The sequence below is a fragment of the Mustela nivalis genome, assembly GCF_964662115.1.
Source record: "Mustela nivalis genome assembly, chromosome: 10".
In the NCBI taxonomy this organism is placed as follows: Eukaryota; Metazoa; Chordata; class Mammalia; order Carnivora; family Mustelidae; genus Mustela; species Mustela nivalis.
The window spans coordinates 71,118,588-71,129,775 of NC_139029.1; the positions used below are offsets into that span (position 1 = coordinate 71,118,588).

The following is an 11,188-nucleotide window of genomic DNA, read 5'->3' on the forward strand; positions in this document are numbered from 1 at the left end:
AGTAAAGAGCTTTTTCCCATTTGTTCTGTAGTCTCTCAAGCGGTCATGGTGTTTTTTACATTTGCTATTTAATGTTACCTCTGTTAGGCATAGGGATACCCATGGGGCAAGTAGAGACACTCAGAATCCTGGGGCCCTCCCCCAAAACTTTGGACATGTGTGCCCCACTAGCTGCTGCTTCTCACTCTTTGTATCTGCTGGACTAAGGGGCTGTGCCTCAGCTCCGGGTGGAATCAGGCATCTCCACTTCCCAGAGGCCTGATGCCTCCACCCTTGGCAGGCAGATGCTCCCACAAGGGTATTACAATCTCTGTGTCAGGATGCCTTGGGTGTCTGGGACTGGGGTGGTCGCAAGGTTTGCCTGCACAAAGTCACCTGCCAAGTACATGGTGACACTGCCAACTTAGGGTGGAGAGAGCCATCACCATGTCCATCCCCCTCAGACATCGTGCGGGATGCTTGCCCAACTGTGAACCTCTCACTCATGTGCCCCCGTCACCAGCCCCTGCTGCTGCTGGAGTTGGTAGTGGTCACTGGAAGGGATTAGGGAGAAGGGGCCTGGGCAGGGCCCATGGTGGCAGAACACAGGTAAGTGAATGGCTGAGAAGCTGTCCCAGGAGGTAGGAGGTGGTGGAAGGCATGGTACACAGGAGCCAAGGCTCTAAGTCTCCAGCATGTAGTTCATTGTCTCATGGACTTTACTTCCCAAAACACTAAATCATTAAAAATTTCAAGATGGCAACCACAATGCACTAAACCCCAAGGATGGGGTCCTTGTGAGTATGGGGGACCATGCAGTTGCACAGGTCACTTACCCGTGAAGATTATTGGCAGCAGGAAGCTGTAGAGGAGTCAGGCTCAAGGCAGGGAATCCATTAGGAAGGGGCAGGAGCTATCTGGGTGATGAATCACGTAGCTAAGGCAGTGGTAAGCGGATGGGGAGGAAGAGGAGACGGCAGACATTTGGAGCAGGTGAGTAAGTGGGCCAGTGGTATATACGGGAGCTTCCAAAGTGCTAGTGTGGGCAACTGCTACTTTATGAAATACCTTCACAAGAATTTTATCATTCATTCTGCAGAATAGCCCTGTGGGATACACATTTTGTTATTTCCATTTTATGGTGAGGAAATGGCTCCGAGAAGTAAGGTCATTTATTCAAGTTCATCCAGTCAGAAGACTTGGGACTCAACCCAAGGTGTTTGTTTCAATTGCCTATTCTATGCACTGTAACATTTGGCCCCTCTGCTGCTCTCGATGACTGTGGTCTGCTTCATTCATTCATTCACTGCGTCACTGAGCAGATACCTGTTACGTGGTCACAATGGGCCAGGTGCTCATGTAGGTGCTGGCAATACTTCTGTAAGCAAGCCAGACAAGGCCTCTGCTCTCGGGGAGTGTGCATTCTAGCACAGCCCAGGTGCCACATTGAATCAGAGATTCCCATAGGGCTTTGAGGGCTGGTAGAGGCCATTATTTATTTTTCTCTTTTGTTTCTCATCCCGGTTTGTAATGAATTAGAGTTTGATTAGCTGCGTCAGAGCAATCATGACTACAGGGAGAGAAATAAAGTGTCCTTTTGACCAACCCTATCCAAAAGCTGTGTGTAATTAAAAAATCAGACCCTAATTCTCATCATCTCTACCTGAGCTGGCAGAGGTCTGTTTATTCTGTAGATAAATAATTATGTTATTTTGTTCTTACATTTAAAAAAAATATATATATATATTTGAACAGATATATATATATATCTGTTCAAACAATGTTGTGAATCTCAGGCTAAGAGACTGGGTCCTTCTGATGAAAGATACATTTCAGAGTATTAAGTTGTTGCTGAGCCAACAGCAACGGTTCTGAATACTGTTCAGATGACTCAACAGTGTGGGTCAGGAAGGCACTTGGCTGGTTGATGACTCAGCCCCTCCTGGTGTCTTGTACTGTGGAAGACCGTCAGGAAGGCATGTGTCAAATGGTGTTAGGATGAACCAGTTTTCCCCCTTGATGCACAGCCCCCGAACTAGAATGGCTGCCAGATGGCATGGGTGCTAGAACATGAGCATTCAGGGTATGAGGCAATCACAGGAAGTTCGGAGGCTGCAATCCTTTTAAAGGCAATGAATGCTATGTTTGATAGGAAACAGGATCATAAAAAGACTAATCACCAAGTGAGTAGACACAGAGAACTCAAATCATCATTCTTGTGGGAGAACCTGCTGGACCTGGTGGTGCTTCTGTGGCCTGGCCTGTGTCAGAGGCTCTGGAGGAGTGCAACATGAAAACGTGTGATTCCAGTGGGCCCCAACCAGACCATATATGTCAACACGGTCCTCGACTTCTAAGCAAATGGCCAAGAGGGGATTGGGAGAATCAGTACAGGTCCTGGAGGTCTGGTTCATAAAAGGCCTGGGCACAGTAGTGACTCAAGGAGCCTGATTCAAACCAAGGGGCTTCATGGGATTGGGAGACCATCCTGGTACCACTCATGCCCCCTTGGGGACATCAACATCATTCTGGGCCCTGTGTGGCTGCCCGTTGTGTACTGGAGGCCCTCTTGTCCTGTGTTTGCTGTGTGAGGCATGACTCCTCCGGATGGCCTTCCCTTCCTGGCCCCATGGCATTGCATTGCCCTGTTCTCACAGTCCCTCTCCATAGTAACAGACGCTTCCACTGAGTTAACACCTCAACCCATTAAGCTTAAGTGCTTTTCAAAACATTTTATTATTGGCTGAGTGTTTGTGAAGCAGCTTACCTTGAACTCCCATCGGCTTCAAGAGGTTTTGTGCCTGTCTTGTATCCCAGAGAACTGTGTCATAAACCCAGCACATTCTGGCGTGTGTGATTGCACCCTTCCCTTCTCTGTCTCTCCAGAGAGCATGATGGCGCTCATGGGAAGGCTATGAAGAATTCTGATTTCGTCCTTTATACCACTGCCTGGCCAATTTAAAAGGGGACGTCATCCCCTTTTAAAAATGTTTAAATTGTATGTTACATGGATGGAATCTGCCCCCCAGACTCAGGCAGTGAGCACATGACTAGCTGAGTGGAGCTTTCCATGCTGTTCCATTGAGTGAGAGACCTAATGGGCCACGTTCTGGGTCGTTTCTGAGACCCTTCCTGGTATCAAATTCTTTCATCTCCGTTGGCAGCCGGGCATCTCTGTCTGTTGCCATCATGATGTGATAGTTTGGCTGTCCCAAGGAAATGGTGTTCATTTGTTAACATCTTGGTAAAATTTCTTAAGTAGACACACCAGTGTTTAATACTAAGTAGTATCTTGTAAGAGCCATGAATCTTGAGCTAAGTTGATCCATTCATGAGGCATCTCCAGAGACCCATTTTGATTTGTGTGCATGTGGAAGGGGCAGGGGTAATAAACACCGAAGGTCATGACCAGCAGTAGAGACAACCAAGAAGGTACTGATTGTAGTAGAACCACAACGCGGTCTATGGTGGTTCTCTTTCTGCACCTAACATAGGATTTACAATATAATTTGCATGTCATAAATTAGATAGGCAGATGAAGCAAAGACATGAAAAAAGAGCTCTCTGATAAGAAGCCACAGTACATATTCAGAGATAAATTCCATTCACGAGGAGATTTTGATTTCAGGCCCTTAGAAGTGGGTTGTAAGATAGGCACAGCATCTAATCTTGAGGCAGGTAGATAGTGGTGAGATGGCTAATCACAAGTAATTTTAAAAGCAATCTGTGGCTAAGTGCGGTGAGCTGCAAATCACCTCCTGGGTTTGGGCTGCAGGGGGTGGGGAGTGGAAGCCATCTTGGTGACCTAGAGTAGAAAACACAAGAAGCAAGAAGTTCTCCACATTCCTTCCTCCCATCCCAGAATGGGATGCTCTTCAATTGCTTCAATTGCTCTGAGACTTAAGATGCCTTTTCTGGATGTTTCGTGGAGTCACAGAGAGCCCCACATACTCCCTGAGCTGAGGGCGCCCTTCTCACCTGGCAGGTAGGAAGCCGTCCCTTTGCTTACTGCTGGAGCAGGGTAGCAAATCCGGAAGGAGGCTGCTTGCTGCCCTCCTAGACATTCCTGTGGCTGTGCGGTCCAGTGACAGTGACACCTGGTGAGAGGGCCATTGCTGTCTTGGCAGCTGGGCTTCCCCGAGAACCGCGACTTTGGAGAGAACCACAACTTTGGAGACACCACAGCAAAGAGAGATTGGCCACCCTAGGTTTCTGGAGGAGCCTTGAACTGGAGCATGAGGGGAAAACCCAGGTCAGGAAGAGCTGGCAAGGAGGGAAGAGTGGTGCCGGCCACGGCGTTCAAGGAGGGGTGCTGGGCCTCTGAAGTGTTTCCATCTGATTGGTGTTTGGGGTTTGTGCTGGGAGCTGGTGGGCTGGGCAGTGTACATATTTTGCAAATCAGATACTCTTCTGAAAACCGTCCTCCCGTAACCCTCTACCCTCTAGTGTGGTCTTGACTGTGTGAACCTAAAATAATCCAACAGCACATTAAGGATGGCTAAATTGTCATGGCACGGTTTCTTGTTTATTTTGAGTGCTGCCTTTCAGCCACCCCACAGATTCCCTGTAATTGCCGCACGATGCTTTCCTGCGAGCACAGGCCTCATGCCTGTTTTCACGCTCAGGTCTTCTTTGTGTCATGTCTTTACTCACGGTCCATGTTGATGATGATGGCGATGGCATTGATACAATGCTAGGAGCTTTTCAAAATTCACTTGTTTAGTCTTCATGAAACCCCTCTGAGGTAGGTACTATTATTATTATTCCCAGTTTACAGATGAGCAAAAAGAGGCACAAAAGTTAAGTCACATGAGATCACGTTCTGGTAAGTGGTGGAGCCAGGATTCACGTCCATTCTGTCTGGCTTTGCCGTCTGTACTCTTAACCGGTTGGCAAATGTTCCACCATCTGCCTCTTCAATGGTGTAGGAGCATGAGTCAACACTATCATTTAGAGTGTCCAGAGGTTATAGAGGTGTGTGTCAGCCATAAAATATTCCCATCCTTGCACGGATGGATGCATTCACACATTTATTGACAACTTACCCCCTGCCAGAGCACCATGCTGAGGAGAAGACCCAGACTGACATGAGCTTACAGTCTTTTGGAAAAGTCAACAAATTAAACAAGAATCACAGTGATAGGTAATGAAGCTTATGCTTGATGAAGTTTAAAATAATAGTAGCAAATATTTACTGAGAATTTTGCTATGTTTTGCTAAGCCCTGTGTTCAGGGCTTTTTATGGGTTCTCTCATTTAATCCTGACTGTGACCCTATGAGGTAAGTGCTATTTTATCCCCATTTTACAGATGAGGAAATGCAGGTGAAGTGAGGTTGTGTAATTGCTGAGTGATACAGCTACTTAATGGTAGAGCCAAGACCACGGGGGAACACATCTTGAAGGTAAACCTAGCTTACGATTTAGGGGGTCTAGTTCCAGTCAACTGAAAAGCAGTGCTCATTGAGATAAACAAATATGGGAGAGTCTTCCTTCATTTAGTCATTCAAAAGCATTTATCAAGCATCTTGGACACGTAATGTGTCAAGGGAGGGGGGGTGGTCTGTGGTGGGTGGATACAGATATGGATAACGTAGAGTGTTTGCACTTGCAATTAAGAAAATGTGATTCAGTAGCCAATACTATGTTAAGTATTTAAGGATATAAAGATAAGAATTGCTCCTTGGTCTCGAATTGATTAGCATTCTAGCAGAGTGGGGACAGACAGGTTGGCTTATGCTTACACAGCGGGATGGAATGAGGAATGTGGACTTCAGAAGGGAGAAATCTGCACCTGTGGTAAAGATTTTAGTACTGGAACTCCAATTCTGTGACTTTAAGCAAGCTGCCAACTTCTAGAACATTAGAAACACAGGCCCGGAACCCTCACATTACAGATGAAAGTTGTCAGGAGGTAGAGAAATGTTTGAAAAACTGACAAATTCTGCTTCAGGCGTCCCTTCCAGCCCTGAAGATTGTATGAATCTTAACCTGTAAATAATTGTTGAGTTTTTCAATCACACACAGTGCACACATCAAGGCTTTGGCAATCCGCAGTTTTGGGAATCTAGTACTAGGAAACCCTCGTGGAGTCAGAGAGAGGAACTTCAAAGGAAAATGGAAAGCACAGAAAACATGAAGGAGATGCTCCCAGCACTTGCGGGTATCAGGCAGGAGCTTGGAGGTGGTGGGACGACCAGAAGCCACTGCTGGCCGGAATGAAGGAAGGAAGGCTGCAAGAAACAGTGTAGGGCCAAATGTAGCATTTGGAAGTCAGGGAAAGGAGAAAAGGAACAAGAAGAATGTTTCCCTAAGTTTAAACTGCTTTCCTATTCATTAACATAATGCCTATGTCAATTATCTGCGTAAGTGTGCCTTGGGCATTCTGTACTATGCTTGGTTGCTTTGGGTAAATGGATGGGGAGAGTCTAATACCAACTTGCAGAAACCAAGGTAGAGGACAAGGGCTCCAAAGCCTCCTACCTGGAGCAGAATTTTTATAATCTACTCATACAACTAAACTTTCACATTCATCTGGAGCCTTTATTTCTTCCACAAGGACCCCTTTATGCTGGGCCCTGCTCACGAGCTGGAGCTTGGGGCAAGGATGCAGACAAGAGTGAGCTTCCTATTTTCTTTAGACAGTGACTATAAGCTGAGCATCATCAGTGGTGGAGATGGAAAAACAGAGGAAGAAGTAGGGGAAAAGCAATTCCTTTGGGCTGTGTCCCTGGCTGACGCTGCTTTAAAAGCCACGTGGGTTCATTATCACGGTCCTTTTGTCTGTCGTTCAAGTCTTTACATGACTTGTTAGCTTATATTCTTCTTTCGCCACAAAAGCAACCATGGCTCTGATTCCAAGCACAGTCACCAAGCAGCCTCCAAGGGGGTGGGCAGGGAGTGTCCTTGAAATCATCTGTCTTAAGGATGTCATCTTGGCAACACTGTCCTGTCTGTGCCAGCCAGGGAGGAGAAAAAGCACATGACCCATCATATACACTTAGATTTAGACACATTCTGAGGGAAGTTAGGAGAAGCTGGGCTCTTCTGGAGAACTTTGCCTCAAGCCCTGAATACATTCTCTCGAGAGCAGAACACGGATATTTCCTCAGACTGCCAGAACATTTTTTGTGTTAGCTTAATAGTACATAAAAGCTATTTGCTGTAATAAAAAATTACACCAGGCTTGGAATCTGAAGACTCAGGTCTGAGATCTGGCTCTTTTACTTCCTAGCTACGGCCGCGTTGACTCCTTCATAGCACAGTAATGAAGGGCAAATGAGAAACGTTATGACAACACATTGTAAACTGTAAAGTTGTGCAAATATTAGTTAGTTTGTTATTGTTACCTAGCAATACTCAGGGATTGTCCTTGTCTTGGTTCCAGTTAAGTAGCTAGGGTCTGTGTAACTGAGGGCTTGGCAGGTTCAATTACAAGGGAAGGTTGAAATTAGATGAGAGAGACTAATGAGGGTTTCATTTTGAAGACCTAGAAGAACGCTACAGGTGAACCCCATGCCATTCTCCTAAACCCTGGCTTTGGAGGGGTGACTACTAATCTCTTCTCACTGGGGATCAGGGGAGAGGATTGTATTTAATACCAGGGATTGTACTGAACTTCCCCAGGCCCCTACCCCAGCATTTTGTCTTGGGTGTTCTCGAAACCTTGGCATCCTTACCAGCTCCTTCTCCTCCCACGGGCTTGGCCGCAGCTGTTTCTAGAGCTCTCCCCTCCTTAGAGATCTTTCTTACGCCTCCCTTCCAAACCAGGTCGCACTGTCTGCCTGGGCTCAGTGCTGACCTTTTGCTTCCATTCCAGTTCTCGTGCTCTGTCTCCTCCCTTGGACTTGATGCTTGAGGGTCACTCTTGCTTTCCGGGGCCCTCTCCCCTCACATTTTCATCACCCTGGGAGGGAGGATACTCGGGTCCCATACTCCCATCTGGGAGCAGGCTGCATTCTGTCGGAGGTGTATTTAGACATGTTCAGACCGAAGGGTCTTTTTATGCTCCCTAGCATTTACCAGAGTGCACCCCTGATGTACAGGTGTTTGGGGTGCTCCTTTATGTGGCTGTTCTCCTGCTCCCTCGACTTTTGCACAGTTTGCCGGGCAGTCTCTTGGAAGCTCCCATAATTATGCATTATGCTCTGTACAAAAAGTTGCTTCTTTCTGTCTGGGAGGACACCTCTGAGTCTTGGGTAGCCCCAGGGAGCTTTTCCTATGCTGCACTCATGGCCAGGCCCTGCTAACCTCTATTTCTTACTGGTGGTTTTTGACATCTTCCCTGGACAGATTTTCCTATGACCACGTGTGCCTAAGCTTCTAGATACCCCCAGCAACTCATCTTGGCCTCAAGGATAACTTTCTTACATGCTGGCTACATCAACTTCCTGGTCTTGCCTCCATTTTGATAGCTTTGGTGTCTGCTGAGGTTTGGGGTGAATGGCTCCTGTGTCAGGGCTTGCCTCACAGAGCCGACAATCCCCTCCCTCCCAGCACCGGGACGGGTCTGCTTATCCTGTCTCCAGTCCCCACCGCTGGAGCTGTGAAGAAAGAGCTTCTGGGCAAGATGCCACTAGCAAGCCTGTCTCCCTCAGAACAGACCCCTTTTCTCTCTAGTAGAAACCTACTCCTTCTCTCACAGCTGTGTGAAAAGAAGCCAAATGCCCATTCTTAATGTGTAACAACTGAGGCTCACAAGCAAACTGCTGTTATCTCAGCAGGAGAGCAATTTGCAACCATTTAAAATCCTTTCACTCTTCCCTTCTCTTCAGTGTATGGTTATACACACACCAGTCCATATTTATTAGTGCAGATGGTGAGAAACTCGTCATTGAAAGGGCTTAGAGCACAGAAGGAAATGGATTTTTGGCCTCACTCTGGCCTTACAAACAAGAAGGCTTGAATGATTTTAGGTTCCTGATTCTCGCCTCCGAAGAGCACAGTTTGCTTCTCTCCAAACACAAGAGGTTGTAAATTGGTAATTCATCTCAACCAAAGGCCACATGATGAGCAATTGTAGGAGTATTTTTTTCCTTGTTGTGAAAAGGAGGAACCCGACATCTGAGTATGGGTTCCAGCTGGTATTTGCCTTTTCACCATTTGCAGCCCAAAGGCACGATCTTGGCCAGCCCTGGGCTCACAGTATACACCTCCTGCCTTTTACCTGCCTCAAGGCCAAGGCCATCCGGGCCATCTCTGGGGAGAAGTCAGCTCAGCATTTCCATGTGGTTTCTTCTTCTTCTTCTTCTTCCTCCCCACCCCCTTTTTTCTTTTTGCAGCTAAAAAATAAATCAGTTCTAATAAAAACATTTATACTATATTCTTTATTGTCAGCTAATCCTGCCTGAACTCATTAAATGGCAGTGTGTGGGTTATTTGCTGTCAGTGAAATTATCAAAGGCATTTTTCAGCTGGGGCACCAGGAAAACATATGCTTCAATGCCAACTAAAACAATAATGAGGAAATGTTATGATCAGTCTTGACCAGATGACCCTGCCCATTTTAGATTAGTTCTTAATTTCAGCACAAGGGTCATCCTGTGAATTCTTACAATAAGTCAACTGCTCACCACTCACATGAAAAAGATGTGACTTATTAGAAAACTCACTGTACTCATTGCAGTTAATGAGATGTGGAAAGCTTTGTAATTTGATTTGCTGGGCCATATGCTGTAAAGGGATACTGCTGATTTCATTCCTCCGTATTTAATTTAAGCAGTATGCAATACCTTCTTCATATGGCTACTTATATAATAAAAATTAACTTGGGGTATAAAAAATACACCATTGTGGGGTTTATTACTTGGTGTGGTTCAGTTTCAAGTGTTTTTCATGGAAACATCTGTAAGTAATGTGTGTGGGTCTAATTTTAAATCCCGCCAAATATTTTCCATTTAACATTTGGTTTAACTGACAAGCTTGCAGAGGTGGTTTTCAGAGTTGTTGGTAACAGATATGTACAGTATTCCCAAGGCAATAGCTTTTGTGTGTGTGTGTGTGTTAATGGCAGACAGATAACAGTAATGCCAAACTTGGTTTTTGACCTTTTTGACATTTCGCTGGATATGAACAGCAGTTCAGAGTGTAGGCACTTCTCTCTCTTAAAGACCCAGCTGTGGTTTAATCTGGTACCCCCTAAAAATAGTTACCCTGGTTATGACTTTTGTTTCAACATCTGTGGGTGAGGACACCGGTTGCAGATTCTCTGGAAGGCTAACTGTAGGAAAGGGACCTCCTTGAGGACAGGGGCCTGCCTCCCCTCTGGAGAGATGGGGAGGAGAGGGGAGGAGAGGAGGAACAGGGCTAACAGACTGAGAAATGGGCTAATGCCCAAGGAGGTCTGATCCTCAGGAGAGGCTGACAGAACCCTCGTCTCTCTATTTTCCTACTGCTGAAAGAATATATTTATAATGAAGAGTATAAATACAGATATATGTGTATATATGCTTGACTAACTCTTGCCTAACTCTCACGGGGCACCCAGGACCCCTGAAGTATCCAACGGTCAGGTCAGCATTTAGTCTGTAAAACCACAAAACGAGGAGCTGAGGCTGCCCGGTAAAATAGAGAGCCCCCAGCTGAAGTTGAACTTCAGATAAACCACATACGTTTTCATTATAACGGCGACCTGCGGCGTGCTGCGCTTTTGCTTGCGCAGTTGGGCACCCCTACCACTGGCCGGGCCGGCCCGTGGGGCGGGCTGACTCTGTTCCATGCCCCGCCACCCTCAAGCCTGATCCAGGTGATGGGATGCCGGCGGCCGGCGGGCGGGAGCCACTAGCGCCCCCTCCGGGCTGGGGGGGGGGGGGTGCCCGCGCCGCACTCCGCTCGGAAATGCGCCGGGTCCCACCCGGGCGTCGCGGAAACGCCGACTCAGCACCGGGGCGGGCACGAGGCGGGGACCCCCAGAAACATACCGAAACCGTCTCCATGACGGCGTCTGAAGGAAAGCGGTGTGTGTGGGAAGAGAAACTCGAGGGGGAAGTTCAACAACCAACGCAGAGGTGTGGAGTGAAACCTCAGGGAAAACTGTCGGTTTTGCTTCAAGGGAATTGAATTGTGAAACTCGCGTTGCGCAACTCCGCGCGGTCGGATTCTGTGAGAACCGGAGTTCGTTTTAATTGTCAATTAAAGCGAACGGGGCCCGGGTGCCCGGGATCCGCGGGAGTGGGGACCGGCGCGGGTCGGAGGACAGGGCCGGCCACTGGG

At 47.2% G+C, this 11,188-nt stretch overlaps 1 long non-coding RNA gene across 1 annotated transcript; it reads right to left on the reverse strand.

The window, feature by feature from the left end:
• Positions 1 to 8,741: 8,741 nt before the first annotated feature.
• LOC309843070 lies at positions 8,742 to 11,009 on the reverse strand. Its single transcript, XR_014299931.1, has 2 exons — positions 10,897 to 11,009; positions 8,742 to 9,258 (listed from the first exon to the last, which is right to left on the reverse strand). It is a non-coding gene; the product is annotated as an uncharacterized lncRNA (long non-coding RNA).
• Between the last annotated feature and the right edge of the window lie 179 nt (positions 11,010 to 11,188).